General features: G+C 39.9%; 1 pseudogene; it reads left to right on the top strand.

Moving 5' to 3' along the window:
• The first annotated feature begins 1,365 nt into the window (after positions 1-1,365).
• On the top strand, positions 1,366-16,538 carry LOC108270646 (kinesin-like protein KIF14; annotated as a pseudogene).
• Positions 16,539-16,775: the final 237 nt, after the last annotated feature.

Raw genomic sequence — 16,775 nt, 5'->3', positions numbered from 1 at the left:
TGAAGGAGAATTTCTACATTGTTACATAGATATTAGTACCTTTCATACTACATTGAATGATCGAATCTGATTGAAAGGTTTGCATTATTTTATTCAAGGTTAGATAAGTTAGTTCTGGCTGTAACCTGTATGACAGGTTAACATTAATGTGCTCCTTCTAATATGTTATTGTTTCTATAGTAACAGCTTCTACACAGGGACTTAATCTGAGACCTAATCGGAGACTAATAATAGATGGATTTAAAAATGAACTGTTTAGCACTGTAAAGTTTATAAGCGTCAATGTGACTTTTTTTGGTTAGGAGATGTTTATGTAACATTTATGGAAGGAGTCTCGGATATACTTTCAGAATTATAAACCATTAAAACGTGTGAGGTTTTGTTAATTGATAAATGAAACATTGTTCTGTTTGGACAATTGCTGTGGTATAAGCGGATTAATACAATATAGACCATTCGGGGGGGGGGGGGGGGGGGGGGGCAAGCCTACAGCTTAAGGGTTAGCAACCACAAAGTCAGCTATATTGACACTGACGCAAGGAGTGGACACAGGAGTAACAGAAGGGGGTGGGCTGCTCGCAGCGGATGGTCTTCTTAAAGGAGATAGTCTCCTCAAAGGGGTTGGTCTTCTTAAAAGGAGATAGTCTCCTCAAAGTGGATAATCCTCTTATAGTGGAGGTTCTTCCTAAAAAGGGGTATGATTCTCAAAGGGGACGGCGGGTTTCTTACAGGAGATTGCCTTAGGAAATGGGGTGTGTTTCTCCACGGTGTTGTAGTGGAGCTCGTCGGCAGGAAACAGTGGGTCAAACGATGTTTCCTCCCTCCGTCTTCCTGTGCTGAAAGAGATGAACAGAAAGTTAGACACAATTGCATGTCTCATAAAAGGAAGCAGAAAATCCTCACTCTAAACAGTTCTGTTAACTGTTAATAGTAAATAACTGTAATATTTTCCTATAACAGTGCATACATCCTCAGTATTTATGTTGTGTCCATCTGTGGCTCCCCAAAAACTCTTCCTTCCCTCTCTCTCCTAAATCACACAACTCCCCCTCCCTCCCTCCCTCTCTCCCTCCCTCTCTTCCTCTCCCTCTCTACCTCCCTCCCTCCCTCTCCCATTCCCTCTCCCTCCCTCTCTCTCTCCCATTTCCTCTCCCTCCCTCTCCCCTTCCCTCTCCCTCCCTTATACATGTATCTTGGCTACTATATAGTAGGTAAGAAAGTGGTTTTGGACACAGCCCACTGCTTCAAGCAGTCGTCTATTAGCACGTATAGCATGACAAATAATTAACCGCACTTGAAGCTTTCGTAAAATTAAAAATAAAAACACCCAAAACTGTATACGGTCCCATAACGAAGACCAACTCTATGTTGATACTTGAAATTCTGAAGGGAACGTTGGACAGCGTGGTGTGGGGATGTAATGTGTGCCGTTAATCAATCTATGTTCTATAACATGTAAAACGGAAACATGAAAAGAATATTCTAAAAGCGACTCATGTAAATACCTTAATCAGAATATTGTCTTATTCAGAATAAGGTCAATTAGATTACTGCTGTCCATGTAAAAATAGTCTTTCTTTTTCTTTCTTTCAATTGTGCTTTCTTTCTTTTGTGATTTCTTTCATTTATTGTTTCTTCTCTTTCTTTCTTTCATTCTTTCTCTTTTGTGTTTTTTTTCTGCTTTCTTTCTTTCGTGCTATCTTTCTTTTGAGGTTTCCTTCTGTCCTCCTTTCATGTCCTTCTTTCTTTCCTACAGACCAGTGGAGACCAACTGAGGGTACGAAGGCCATTCCACACACTTTCACCACTGACCAGTTTTGCACTAATTTAATTTAGCAAAATTTTTAAATAATTTGCTGCCCTGAAGAGGTTATTTCTATTCTAAATAAAATAATAAGGTTTGCTTCCTATGTCTCATTAGGAGGGAGCCAGCATCTACAAGTCTTTGCTCACCGTGGGGAAGGTGATTTCTTCACTCTCTGAGCAAGCTCAGGGCAGAAAGAAAATCTTCATTCCATACAGGGAGTCGGTCCTGACGTGGCAAGAAGCACATCTGAATTTGTTATTAAACCCAATTTGGTTGTCGACCTACAAGCTACCAGCCTGGAATTGTGTAGGCAAATAGATGCTTCTCATGTGCTTCTCCTCTGCTGCTGTCATAGGGCAGCTGAAAGCCTTTCTAGGATAGATGGCCTAGTTCATATTGATGAGCTCAGAGATGCTGGTGATTGGGTTGGATCAATGCACTGAGAGTTCGTAGACCACTGACTAATATTTTAAACTACAAATTTGCCTCCTCACCAAATCTCATTTTATTATGCGTTAATATTAATCTGTACTTACGTTTTCCCCCTCTTCTGTGGTGCCTGAACATGGTTTTTCTGTCATGCTGTCTCTTATGCGCAGGTTACTGAAGGAAAGCCTGGGTGGAAAATCAAAAACCATGAGTTCAGCCACAACCAACATGGATGAGAGCCTGAGCACTCTACACTATGCTCAGCAGGCTCGCCTGATCATCAATGTAGCCAAGGTCAACGAGGACACCAATGCCAAGCTGATCAGTACATCCAAGGTCAGTACATCCGTTCCCCTGCTCGTTACACATTCAGTGATCAGTTCTCTCTGCATCTCTTCCTGCTGTTCAATTAGAGCTAGCCTTGACCTGAGTACATTTTCCGTGTCATGACTTAGGTATCTGTGCTGTTCAGTGGGAAGTGCACAGCACCTCTTTATTGTCCTCTCAGCAGAGGGCAGTAGATATATATGATATGTACTTGGATATATGAATCCACTGTGTTGTTCGACACCAAAGCTGAAAGCAGAGGTGGAGAAGCTGTGGGCCGCCCAAATGAGCTCGCAGGACATCGATCCAGAGAAGATGAGACAATTCCAGCAAGAAATCTTCACCCTGAAGACTCAACTCTCTCAGCAGGAACACGAAATAGCTGACGTGCACAGGTAATGGCAAAGCACACATGTTCTTTTTAGTGACATTAACCATGTGCGATGTTTCACACATTGTTATTGTCTTGTGTAGAACATAGAAGGAGAAACTAGTGCACGAAGAAAACATGAAGAGACCAAAGACCTCCAGGCTTGTGTTTGCTGTTTATTCTAGTTACTAGCATCTAACAAGATCTTTATTAGTCTATAATGCAGCATGCTCACATATTCTCTTTTTCCCCTCCCTCTTGATACATCAGCGAGTAGGCATCAGATTTAAAGTGGATAACCGACTCCCCAACCTTGTGAACCTGAATGAGGGTCCTCAGCTGTCAGAGATGCTCTTATACATGATTAAGGAGGGGCAGACCAAGGTCGGTAAGCTCAACTCTGAGTCAGCCCACGACATCCAGCTCTCTGGGGCGCTTATTGCTGATGAACATTGGTAAGATGCCATAATAAAACAGCATAATACCCCATCTTGGTATCAGATGCCTTGAGTTCCACAAGGACATCTGGCTATTAGGAACTTTTACTGTTGATTGGCTATCATGTCTTGCCTGTCATCCTTCATAATCTCTCAGATAGTCAGTCTTTTAAATACACCTGTGTACAAAGCAGTGTTAGCTAATCATTTAGTAGGGACATTTAATTCTAATAAACCTCTTAATGACAATTGATGATGTCATAGAATGGATTTCAGTCTGAGAAGCATTTTCTTGAGAAAGATTCAGCTGTGGTGGTTTTATGTATCAAGGCCGTATTGGTTTGCCAGAATACAGGACTCAGCTACATCTATTTTTTATTCTTCATTTCAATGTGAATTCATTTATGCATAAATGAAATGGTTATTGTTTACATGCACCGTTTTGGACACCAAATAACACCAGTTTTCTCTGGTATGTAATACTTATACTTAACCCTTTCACATGGTTCACTGGTGTTTCATTCCACTGGTAGAATGGAAATGAAATTATCAGACATTTTCAATCAGTATAAACAAATTAACAATTTTATCGCTACAAGTCTGTTATAAGGTTAATCAGGACAGTGTTGGGTTTCTGTGTGTAGGTAGGGTATCATGACTGTGCAATGGGAAAGGGGAAGAGTGTGAGTTTCCTGCTGAGCAAACAATTCACATCTCTCCACAATAACATTGGTACAGTGATAAAACGGACAGCACAACTAAAGCTTGTTTGACAGTAAAACACCAGATACAACTGACACAATCAAATTATAACATTTAAACCTAATAGGCTAAGTAAAAAAAATATTTATGAAAAGCTGAAAATTCTTAAAGCCCTGAGCTTTTTTGGCCTCTGAAAGTAATAAGTAATAGAATTTTTTTTCCCTAATCATTAAGTTAATAGAAACTAGAGATCAACTGATATTGATTTTTAACATTTTTTATTACTGATACCAATACTTGCATGTTTATGTGCCCGATAACCGATATGCAGAACCGATATTTATTTATTGTCTTACTTCTGTTTTTGACACAATGATAACACCACTGAGCTGAACAAACCATTTTATTTATAACAATTTCATCAGTTTAAATTCCTCCTTGCATACAAAACAAAACAACTCTTATTGATACACAAATAAATAGAGGGGTCGGGGTCTGAAGAGTGCAAAAATGACAAAAATAAAGTGCAAACTTACTAAAGTGTCACCATTATTGACTCATCTCCCCTCAGCTGCAGTGGCGGTCCTGTGCAAAATTCTCAAAATGCCCACAAGATGTCGCCATTTATCCGTGAAATGGATATAAAACTGACGTCAGATTATGGAAAAATGCTTACATATCGGTTAAATATCGGGAACACCGATTATCAGTCGATCTCTAATAGAAACCTTAGTATCTCCAATGTTAATGGCACAGTCAGTATCACCCCCGTGGAAAATGCAAAGACCTTTGTGAATTCAGTTGTTATCAGCTAATACTTTTGTCACTATTTCTGCTTCAACCACCCAGCCGAGGTGCAATGTGAAAAGCGAGTGTCCTGCTGGAGCAATGGAGATGGCCAGAAGGACTTTGAGTTTGCCAAAGATGAGCTACTTTCTCCTCAAAGAGCTCAGTAAGTTCAAAAATCAGAGTCAATAATTTTTCCCCATATGTTTGTTGTGTTTTAATTTTTTTTCAGGCTATTTTAAGTTTTTTTATTATTCATTTTTTACTTTACTTGAACACCAAATACTGAGTTTCATCAATGCCTTTATTTATAACCATTTAAGTATTAAAAATGTTAGTATATAATAGCAAAGAGCATTTAATATACTGTAAATATTTAGTTAATAAAAATTCATTTAATTTATTGTTAAAATACAAATAGCACTGAACACATTGTACAGACAATGTTCTATAGTTTTAGGAGAGATGGAATAATAAAAATGATCAATAATTAACCTACTGAGGCACTTGTAGGAGGAGTTTTAAATTGGTAACCTTTTAAAGCTATTTAAAATAAGCTGTAGAGGATATCACTTTATAAATAACTAGTAGTTTGCATTACATTGAAATAAACGTATTGTCTTTGTACCATTCATATAAATTTATCCAGTGACAGTCATATTAAAGTGTGTTTTTCCACTCATCATATGTTTTTAAAATTTTATCTTCAGACTAGAGGCAGAGATTGAAAACGCCCGACTGAAAGCCAAAATGGAGATGATGCAGGGGATCCAGGTGGCTAGAGAAATGGTGCAGAAAGAGAAGCTTCAGTATGAGAACTGGATCAAAGTACTGGGGAAAGAACTTGTACATTAAAGGCTTTGCTCAGGAGCAGAACGAGTTACTTGATTTATAAAAAATTCTACTTCTTTTAAATAAGGAAGACCTGTTTAATTTTCAGGAGGAAGAGAATGAAAGAAAAAGAGCAGAGGAGCTTGAGAGGCAGAAGTTTGTCAGCAAGATGGAGGAACTGCAGACAGCGAAGTCTCTCCTGGAACAAGAAATGAGCATACACAAGAAACGGATACAAATGGAGGCCCAGGTTGCCAGACAGGTACATGGCTTCATAGAGGGGTGTGACTGTATACCTCTGTAACCATGGTGATGATAAAGCCTGAAATAGTTTATAGAGGTCAAGCACTATTGCTCGAACTATGGGTTATTTGCAAAAATCCACACCGATGGTTTTTCCATGGTTGCGTCTGTTGCGGGAGCGGCTGAGAAGAGTACGCTGTCATTATACAGTATGAGAAATAAAAACTATCACTGGCAAAATTTGTTGTGTTATTTCAAGTGTTTTTTATTTTATTTATTTATTTTTTTCATTCATTTTGGATGTCTCTATTTTTATTTATTATTTGGAATGTTGGTTGAGTTTGGATCTCTTATTTTCTTTAATATTTATTAATAGTTAATATATATTACTATTTATATATTTATTTCATTTAACAAAGTACAGTGCATTTTCATGGTACAGTCAGTACTGTTTATTTTTGTAATAAAGTTCAACAATATTTTACTTGTATTATGTTTTCATTCAGTATCAGGTTGGTATAGCCCAACTTAGTTATCGTATCGGTAAAATCCACTATTGGTCGACCTCTACTAGTTCAGTACCTTAACTAAATGGTGCTACAGTTATATACAGCAGGTAATGGCATAAATGTAAAAAGTTATGAGCAGGGAGGGTGATATAGCAAAAACTGTGATATTTGTTTTTCATAATTCAATGTGAGTGTGTTACAGTTCAGTCACTGCTTTATCCAAAATTTTAAATGAAGCTTGTGTGGTAATGGCATTATGTTTCCTCATGTTTAAAGTTTTACCTTTACCTACAGTCCAGGGTTAATAATGATATTCGACATGCTAAAATCCAGGAAGCGGAGAAGAGAAAAATTGCAGAAGATCTAGCTGATATTCAGAAGAAACTTGCCCTGAAGGTGAACCAGACTCCCTAGACTGGTAGGTTTAATGTCTCTTTAAAGCATTATAAATTGGATAAGTGCTTGAAAGGCTGCTGTTGGCTTGAAACATGCTGCAGGTCAAATTTGTATTATAAATTAAAAACAACACTGTCAACTTATTGAAATATGAATTGGCCACAAACGTCATTTTACTGATGTTTGTGACACAGCTATATGCATTTGTCCAACAGAAGATCCAAAATAAGCAGTTCCATATAGTAACTGTATATTCATATTATCTAATACCAGAACAGATATACAGTATTAAAATAAGATCAGGCCTCTGATTACTTGACATTTCTATGAGTAATCTATTTATATATTTTTTTCAATGTTTTCAATATTTTCTTGCTCTGTCTCTTGCTCTGTCTTCGGGGTCTGGCTCTCTGCCGGATTTTGGAGCTTGCGTCGTGAAAAATAAAATTCCTCTCTGACTCCGAGGAACCAGAAGGGTGTGCCAAAGACGGAGAGCAGCTCTCAAGCATATAAAGAGCTGCTTGAAGTGATTACTAAGGCTGGATGAGCTTTTTTGTCCCCAGTGAAAATAATCTCCCTCACACTGCAGGAAACTCCCCTTTTTTCCAGAAGTGCAAATGATATTTCATCATTTCCCTTCTGGGGAAAACCATACATAAGCCCTGTTTATAACCCCACGATGTTGGATTATTCTTCCATTGTGGGGAATGAACGGCACAGCTATTTAGCTATGCCAAAGGTGGAGGAGGTGCTTGTGAGCTACCTCTCCATCGACGGCAGGTAATTTAGTGGGGCTGACAATGCCATCCAAGCCATGTAAGGCCACCTCGGCGCTGGTCGGCAAGGCCTATGCAGTAGTGGTTCTTGCTTGTGGGTCACTGCATACAATGGCAGTGTTGCAGGCTTATGAAGCAGACCTGCTGAGTTAGCTCGACATACGGTGACATTCAGCCCCATTGTGTCAGGTTCGTCAATGCATCCACTTGTGAAATGGCAGCCACATAGGCTTTTCAGCCCCCACTGAAACGGTCTCATGTGCAATAGGCCCAATGGTATGACGTTGGCTGCTGCTGCCATAAGCCCCAACAATCTCTCATAGACACTAGAGGGGATGCCTAGAAGAACCCAATATTGGTGCGCATTGCATCCAAACGTGAACCTTGGGAACTTCCTGTGACAGGGTGATATTTCTATGTGGAAATATGCATCTTTTAGATCTATCATCACAAACCAGTCCTCGAACTAAATCTGTGGAACGATAAGCTTGAGTGTCAGCATCATGAACCTGTATGTCCGAAGAGTATGGTAGTATAGTTCAGACGGCGCAGATCTAAAATAGGCCGCATACTCCCATCTTTTTTGCGGACCAGAAAATAACGGCTGTAAAAACCTCCCTCCTTCAGGGAACGGGGTACATGTTCTATGGCCCCTTTGTCCAAGTGTGATCCTACTTCCTGCACTGTCAAACTCTGCTCTGTGCTGACTACTGTGGTGAGCACACCTCTTTCCCTGGCTGTCCATGGAGCTAGGTGGGCTGCCACACTCGCCTTCTGTGCCTCCCTCGCACTAGCCTTGGTCTTGGAACTTGACACGATGGGGCTGAATGCCGCCGTATGTCAAGCTAACTCAGCAGGTCTGTTTTGTAGGCCTGCAACACTGCCATTGTATGCAGTGACCCACAAGCAAGACCCAATACTGCATAGGCCTTGCCAACCAGCGCCGAGGTGGCCTTACATGGCTTGGATGGCAAAGTCAGCCCCCCTAAATTACCTCTCAATGGAGAGAGGTAGCTCGCAAGCACCTCCTCCATCTTCGGCATAGCTAAATAGCTTTGCCGTTCATTCCCTATGATGGCCAAACAATCTGACATTGTGAGGTTATAAATACGGCTTATATTGCTATATATACTATATACCTTAGAGGTACCAACATTTCTGGGTTTTCCCCAGAAGCATGATATTTCGTCATGCACTTCTGGAAAAAAAAGGGAGTTCCCTGCGGTGTGCCAGCCATGCCCATATTGATGGAGCCTCTGTGGGGCAACATCCTCTAACTTTGAGGTCTATGCATGGTGTCAGGTGGCTGAGGCCCATCTGCAGACCATGCATACTTTCCTGGAACCTTTCTGTGTTCCTGGAACGTCTGGCAGGTGCCCCAGAGTCTCAGAGAAGCTTCTGACTCTAAAGGTAGCTCTTCTGCTGGCCCTGAGATCTACAAGATCTCTCTGTTGCCCCTTCCTGCCTTGACTTTGCCCTTTGATTAGCCAAGGTCTTCCTATATCCTAGGCCAGATTATATTCCTAAAGTACCTACATCTGCTGCCCAGCCAGTAGTCTTGCAGGCTTTCTGCCCTCCTCCGTCCCCCACACCAGAACAAAATAAATTACTGTGTCCACTAAGGGCTCTCTGTACTTACGTCCACCACTCCAGCCAGTGGCGTATGTCGGAGCAGCTGCTGGTCTGCTTTGGCTTCGACAGTAGCGGTGATGCTGTGTCAAAGCAACGCATCTCTAATTGGATAGTGGAAGCAATCTCTATCGCTTATGAGGCGTGCAGTCTCGCCACATCTCTGGGCATAAGAACTCATTCCACTAGGGGTGTCGCCTCCTCGAAGGCTTTGTCCAAAGGGGTTCCCTTCCAGGATGTATGTGCTGCGGTGGGGTGGTTTATGCCGCACACATTCATTCGCTATTACAACCTGGATATACGCTCCACCCCAGGCTCGAGTGTCTTGCAGTGACCCAGTCCTCAGTATGACAGAGTGGGTATTCTCTTTCCCACAGCATAAAGGTCATGTAACGTTGAGTTCCCTTTGAATGGGAACATCTGAGTTACGCAATTAGCCCTGTTCCCTGAGAAGGGAACGAGACGTTGCGTAGCTTTGTCATACTGGGGCATGCCTGTGAATTTCGACTTCGCTTCAGATAATAGAGTTTGATGGCACGGTTCACAGGTGCCGTTTTTTTAAAATCACAAGATGCACTTAACTGCCACGTCATCTGATCATAGCAGGCCTATAAATAGGCATGATGTTACACAATCTTTAGATACCGGTCTCGCGCGAGGGCACTTCCCAAAGCATAAAGCTCACGCAATGCCTCGTTCCCTTCTCAGGGCTTAGATGCGTAACCCAGACATTTTCCTTGATGACAATTTTTTTTTTTACTTTTTATTTGAACTTATTTACATCAAAGAATAAAATTAGTCAATGCAAAGAATAAAATTAGTAAAAAAAAATTAACTCTTTTATTGCTCTGAAATGGTTTCATTTTCAGCATGGTGGCTGATCGTCTATCTGACTACTACCATACCTTAATATGGATGTACTCCTAACATGATATATAGCCATGCACCATCAAAAATCCGAAGAAATGCATATTTTATTATCTCTTTTTATTTTATTAAAAAGAAGTGTTCATACTTGCCATTGCTACACTGGTTAAATCGTGAATTCACATGTTTTGTTCCTGTGTGTTTTTTCTTTCCTTCTCCAGGCCTGATTAGCATGAGCAAACCCCCTTCTTTTCACTCCAGCAGTTCAGACTTGGCCTTGCCCAGCATCTACAAAGATCTGATAGCTGCCACAGTTTCCTGTTTATGTGCTATTTCATCAGCAGAAGCAAGCAAGACCCTGGCAGACAAACTCACTCTGGACCTTCTGTCCATTTATAATGCTACAAACTCCATCGTAGGTATGTACGGGCAGCTGGATGACAACAGCCAGGAGAATTGTGAGCTTTTCCTAATTTAAACAACCATTAATCATTGTTGTTGGTTTTTATGGTTAAACACACTCATTTATCAGTATAAGTACATAGGAACACTGAGGACTTGAGCCATGTCATATATTATGCTGTTATTACAACACTGTTCAGATAATCTCAGTTTGTCTGTGTATGTGTGTGTAGTGTTTGCATATAGCACTGAAGCACAGAATCATCTTGTGAGAGCTACCTTGGCTATCAAGAGAGCCGTGCTCATTCCCATGCACTGGGTCTTCAATATTAATTCCAGCACTCAGTCAGTGTCCCAAACTGTGGAGGAGATCAAGACCGAAGTAAAGAATACAGGATGATGTTTTCAGCTTCTTATTCAGGTACATGGGAAGAGCCTTGGCGCTTTAACACATGACTAGTATAAATATTACTGACATTTATGATTATTTATGCACTCAGCTTAAAAAAGTTGAGCCTCTGTTAAGGCCTTAATCTTTCACTATGCAGGGCTGTATGTTATCATTTTGAACAGGTAGCACTCTTGCTAGAAAATCATCAACAATAATTCTTCTGAAAAATGTCTTAATCCTCATAAGTGGTATAATTAGTCATTTTAATTGTAGGAGGAAAACAAACATTTCCTGAAATGAGCTGCTAAATGAAAAAAAAATATTGTGCATAAATTATCCAGCGGAATTTCTTTAGCCATTCAGGAGTATTACAATAAAATTTGATTCTAATGTTGACACTAGTGTTATTTTGGACTTGGATGAGTTGAGGCTTAAAGGATGGTCAGTTCGACTGTAATGTAGATGTTTATATCCCTACTGAGCAAGTCAGAGATGCCATGATGGCTGAGAGGAGCCAGACTCAAAAAGGGGAACTATCCTCTTCTGGGATGCCAGATACTGGGATTATAAATCATTACACTATACAGCTGTAGAAGGAAAAAAATTTTCCATATGAGCATATATAGTATATGAGTCTGGGTATGTGTACATGACAATCATAACTATTACATGAGCAGAGGTGCCAACATTTACGCACTGCTCTTGCTATGGCGATACAGGAGACAACTAAAAACTTGGCATTTCTGCTTTTTGAGCTAAAGCAATGGTCAGGCCCAGCACAAATAAAATTCACTTAAGTTCACTGAAGAGAAAAAGATGCGGCAATTGAAAGACATGGTAATGTTCGCTCCACATCAACCTTATCTAGGTGAACTTTGACCTGTGAATTAAGGAACTTCTTGTGAGGCAATACAAAACAGGAAGGCACTGTGGACTGTGGTCTCTTTCATCAGTTAAAATAATAATAATAAAAAAAGGATCCTGCCAATAGCAATCACACAAGACTTTTGCCATTCTCTTTTCATACTGTTGCTTGAAGCAAAGCCAGAAAAACAAAATTAGCTAGCTAATGTTAGCTAATATAGAGTTAGACAGAGAAGCTTGTGAGGGAATGACTGTTTATCGTGGCTATAACTTAAGTGAACGGGAACTAACTTGTCTCTTGGATGTTCCACAAAATTAAATCTAACTATAAACTGTTAAAATGCATTATGTGTAATTCATTAATAAATAAAACATTGTAAATGTTGGCAAATTGCTGTTGTATAAGTGGAATAACACACTCCAGACCATGTGATTATACAAAATGAATCCACTATAGGGTGTTAACGGCTTTCTGCCTCGTGCTGTGCCATATCACACCACCCCAGCATGGATTATTTTTAGTATAACATGACTGTCGTGTTTTATTCCTTACATATCACATGATCAGTTAGTCAATGTGGATTGTTGCATGTTGGGTAGATCAAGCGCTGCCAACACAAGATCATTTTCAATAAAAGTCCTGTCGGTTAGCAGCTGGAGCATTCCTCTACAAACTACAACACCATGCCCAGATGTACTTGCTGAACATCCCATTCAAATGTTTGTCCTCCCTTTTGCTGCTATTACAGCAAGTTCTTCTGGGAAGGCTTTCCACTAGATTTTGCTTTATTATGTAGTCTGGTGAACAATGGAATGTTTGAGAAACACGGCCTCCAATCTCTTTCAGCTAAACCATGCTCTCTAGCAGCTTCACTCCTCCTTGTCTTGCACTCTAAGAGGTATATTTTTCTGTTCTTGAGCATCAGTATTTTCCTATATATCTTTTTTATTTTATTTTTTTTTATTATATTGAAATATATAATGCATAATATGTGTGTGGATTATTCCACAGATAGAGGCTGCGATGTTGGTCTCTAGTCATTCAGAGATGCAATCCAGTCTTTGACCGAGACCGTTAGTGACCTTGTGCATGGATTACTTTTGTATATTTGTCCTCCCTTTTGCTGCTATCACAGCCTCCATTCTTCTGGGAAGGCTTCCACTAGATTTTGGAGTGTGGCTGTGTGAATTTCTGCCCATTCACCTACAAAAGCATTAGTGAGGTCAGGCAGTGTTGGTTGAGGAGGTCTGGGGTGCAGTTCATCCCAAAGGTGTTCAGTGGGGTTGAGGTCAGGACTCTGTGCAGGACACTCGAGTTCTTTCACTCCAAACTTAACAAACCATGTCTTCAATGAGCTTGCTTTGTGTGCAGGACCATTGTGATGCTGGAACAGGTTTGGGCCTCTTAGTTCCAGTGAAGGGAAACTGTAATGTTACAGCATACAAAGACATTTAATACAATTGTGTGCTTCTAACATTGCGGCAACAGTTTGGGCAAAAACCACCATTACAAATGGGTGTGATTATCAGGTGTCCACATACTTTTGGCCATATAGTGTGTTTTTCAATTCTAGCTGACGGCATTAATGCCAATTAATATTTGTTTTACCTCATAACCATAAACACAAATTGTTTTCACCATGAATTACATTTAAGCCTAACATGAAACTCCACTTAATACAACAAAATCAGATTTTTGAGAAAGACCATCACAAGTGCATATGAAAACCTTGCTTGTTTTGCTTTTTTGTAATCTGTCTTTAAAACATAACCTGGTGTCAGTTTTAACTCGATGTCTATTCTGTTCCTTCAGGGCTGTGAATCTGAAATCTCCTCTATGGTGACAGAGGCCCAGAGGAAGATGGGTAGGAGTACAGACTCAGCTCTGAGCACCACTGCTCACGTGAGAGCAGTGACTGGCACACATCTTCATCTGACTGAATACAGATAAGATACTGTAGCCAAAGTGAGGTTCTGTTTGTAATAGTATCGACTTTTTGTTTTTAATGTCTTCAGCTGAGTTAATCCTTTTGCATGTAAGAGCATTTTCAAATAAAAGTTCACACGTATGTAAATAATTGCGTTGTGAATGTGCCGAGGTGTGCGAGCTCTTCTGGAGGAGGCTCTGCTCATCAGCCGAGAGATGCTCAGACATGCTCAGTTAGCTCGACCTAAAACTAAGGTTATTTTGCAATTTCATTATTTAACATACTGAAGAATATTATAACTTTTTCTCATATCCGTATTTGAAAGAACTGTTTTGTTGGTTATGTTCAGTGTATCCCTTGTGTACTTGATTTTTACACCGTTTTGCTGGAGGTGGCAAAACATTTGCAACGCTACATTCACTGCAATGCGTTGGTACATATTAAGAAATATTAGATGGCTTGATGCTGAGAGAAAGGCTTTAAACTGAAGACCGCTCCCCCACAATGAGTTAGCAATGTATAGCTCTAGTGAGATGATCTGCACACTCGGGGTTACCGTAGCCATTCTCAGCCATGCTCTCATTAAGATGAGTCGTGTGTTGTGCCAAATGTCATCCATCACATTAGCATTTCTTTTTTTTGTCTTTTGTACACACAATCTGCAGCCTCATTGTAAACATTCAGCAGGGTGCTATTGTTCTATTATTTGCCCCTCTGATGCTGGAACACAAAGATTAGACCAGACAGATGTTCTTGATTCAGTAGATTTACATTTATCTTAGGGGTGGGCAACATCAACTCAAATTTATATATCAGGATCATGTTATTGCAATATACACAATTCTATATGGCCTTTAAAGTTACTGAATGTTAGGACAGATTTGAAAACAAAATACAAGTTAATAATTTAGTCCAATTTTATCTTTCAGCTAGGAACTGAGATTGTAATCCTAAGTGCACCTGACTACTGAACTATGCAGACAGTGTGAAAAACCTTTACAAACAAGACTTTTTATGTTCTGTATATACATATATACTGTGGGGTCCAAAAGTCTGAGAGCACTAATTTAATACAGCAATTTTCATTACAAATTATATTATCGACAACAACTTGAGTGGAAAGTGGAATATTTGAAATATTTACATGAATTTCAGAATTTATTGGTGTTTGGTACGTCCCCCTTTCTGCTTTAATGACCGTGTGGACTCCACATAACCTTATGATCCCATTTGATATCAAATCCATTGGAGTGTCGTCAGAACACATGCTTCTGACCATTTTGTACAAAGCAGTTAACATGGGTCAATATCACACATTTGTTTACATTTAAATAAAATATTTTTTTATCATTTAAATAGTGATTCTTAACACTGTGTGTCGTTACCTGGATGATCAGCGACTGTGTTTATGTTTTGTGATAGTTGTTCATGAGTCCCTTGTTTGTCCTGAGCAGTTAAACTGTCCACAGTGTTCTTCAAAAAAATCCTCCAGGTTCTGCACATTCTTTGCTTTTCAAGCATCTTCTACGTATTTGACCCCTTTCCAACAGTCGCTATATGGCTATATGATGTTCAGATCCATCTTTTCACAATGAGGACAACTGAGGAACTCATACACGACTCGTACAAAAGGCATTTTTTGACACTTGAAACTGGCTGAGGTGATAGTAATGCTGCTTTTCGTGAACTGCTGCACAGAGCTCATGATTCTCACGATTCTTGTGTGTCGTTATGTGCATGCGTATGTGTTGCCTCTGGTTTCTATTTCCACAGTAGGGTGATGTCAGAGAAGTTTGTGGTTTTAGTGCTGGTATATTGTACTCACATTTGGCAGATTCGATACACTGTAACTTTTCCGTCCTTTTTGACAATGCAACATCACAGCGTTATAACCAAGAACTACTCCCAGTAGTACCAGACCTTAAAGATTTGGGGTGATCTTCCTTAGTAATAGCTTAGGAGAAGCATGCTTTTTGTAGCTTCTCCTGATTCAAGCTGAAGAGGAAACTACGTTTTCAGTTGAGGGAGTGTGGAGCTAATTCATTTTCAATATCTATTACACCTCAACGTAAGCAATACTTTATGACGAATAGCTTGCTTTATTATGTAGTCTATTGAACAACTGTAGATGCGTCAAATTGAAAGCTTCGTGCAAAATGTGTTAATGGCGTAAAAAAATGTAATATTTGAGAAGTGCCTTTTTCCCCCTGTATCTAGCAGTAAAAGTATTAAGATTACGCCTGTGTTTGTTTCTGCTCTAGGAGAAGCCTGACCCTATGGAGAATGGTCCAGAGGGAGCTGATGCTGTGCAGATGGAATGTTTGAGAAACACGGCCTCCAGTCTCTTTCAGCTGGGATGTGTCCTTGTCTTGCACTCTTTTAGGTATGTTTTTCTGTTCTTGAGCATCAGGATTTACCTATATATCTTTTTCATTTTATTTTTTTATTATATTCAAATATATAATACATCATGTGCGTGTGGATTATTCCACAGGTAGAGGCTGCGATGTTGGTCTTGGGTCATTCAGCGATGCAATCTGGTCTTTGACCAAGACCATTAGTGACCTTGTGCATGGAATACCGAGACAGATGGATGTTTGCCCCGCTGGTACTCTTCAGCTGCCATGTTTAAAGAGCTTCATGGATGCCCGAGATGACCTGCACTCTGCATTGAGCTCTCTAGCAGAACTGTTTGATGAGAGCAGTGAAGAAAATGTGGAATCCAGGATCTTCATGAAGGATGAGATCCAGGAACCAGCTCAAGGCCCAAGAAACCGAACCGTTCCCAAAATAATGTACTCAATGTCCTTGGGTGACAGCTCGTGCTCCAGAGACATTCACTAGGTTTGAGCTGTCTCTTTTGAGTCAGATATAGGAGAAATGTTCTTCACACTAGTTTAAGCACCAGTAGGAATCTAAAGAAACTCCCAACGTGCACATTTTTCCATTAAGGGGTACTGTATTATTAAATGTACAAATATAACATGTTTTTTGTATGTGATTATGCTGGTGTGGAGATGAATATTGCCTTTCGTGTTTAGAATATTTGCCAGTTTATATATAATATAGATATGGGTGTTT

This window comes from Ictalurus punctatus, chromosome 10 (genome assembly GCF_001660625.3).
Source record: "Ictalurus punctatus breed USDA103 chromosome 10, Coco_2.0, whole genome shotgun sequence".
Classification (NCBI taxonomy): domain Eukaryota; kingdom Metazoa; phylum Chordata; class Actinopteri; order Siluriformes; family Ictaluridae; genus Ictalurus; species Ictalurus punctatus.
Note: the sequence above shows the minus strand (reverse complement) of the source record. Positions and strands in the feature narration are given on the sequence as shown.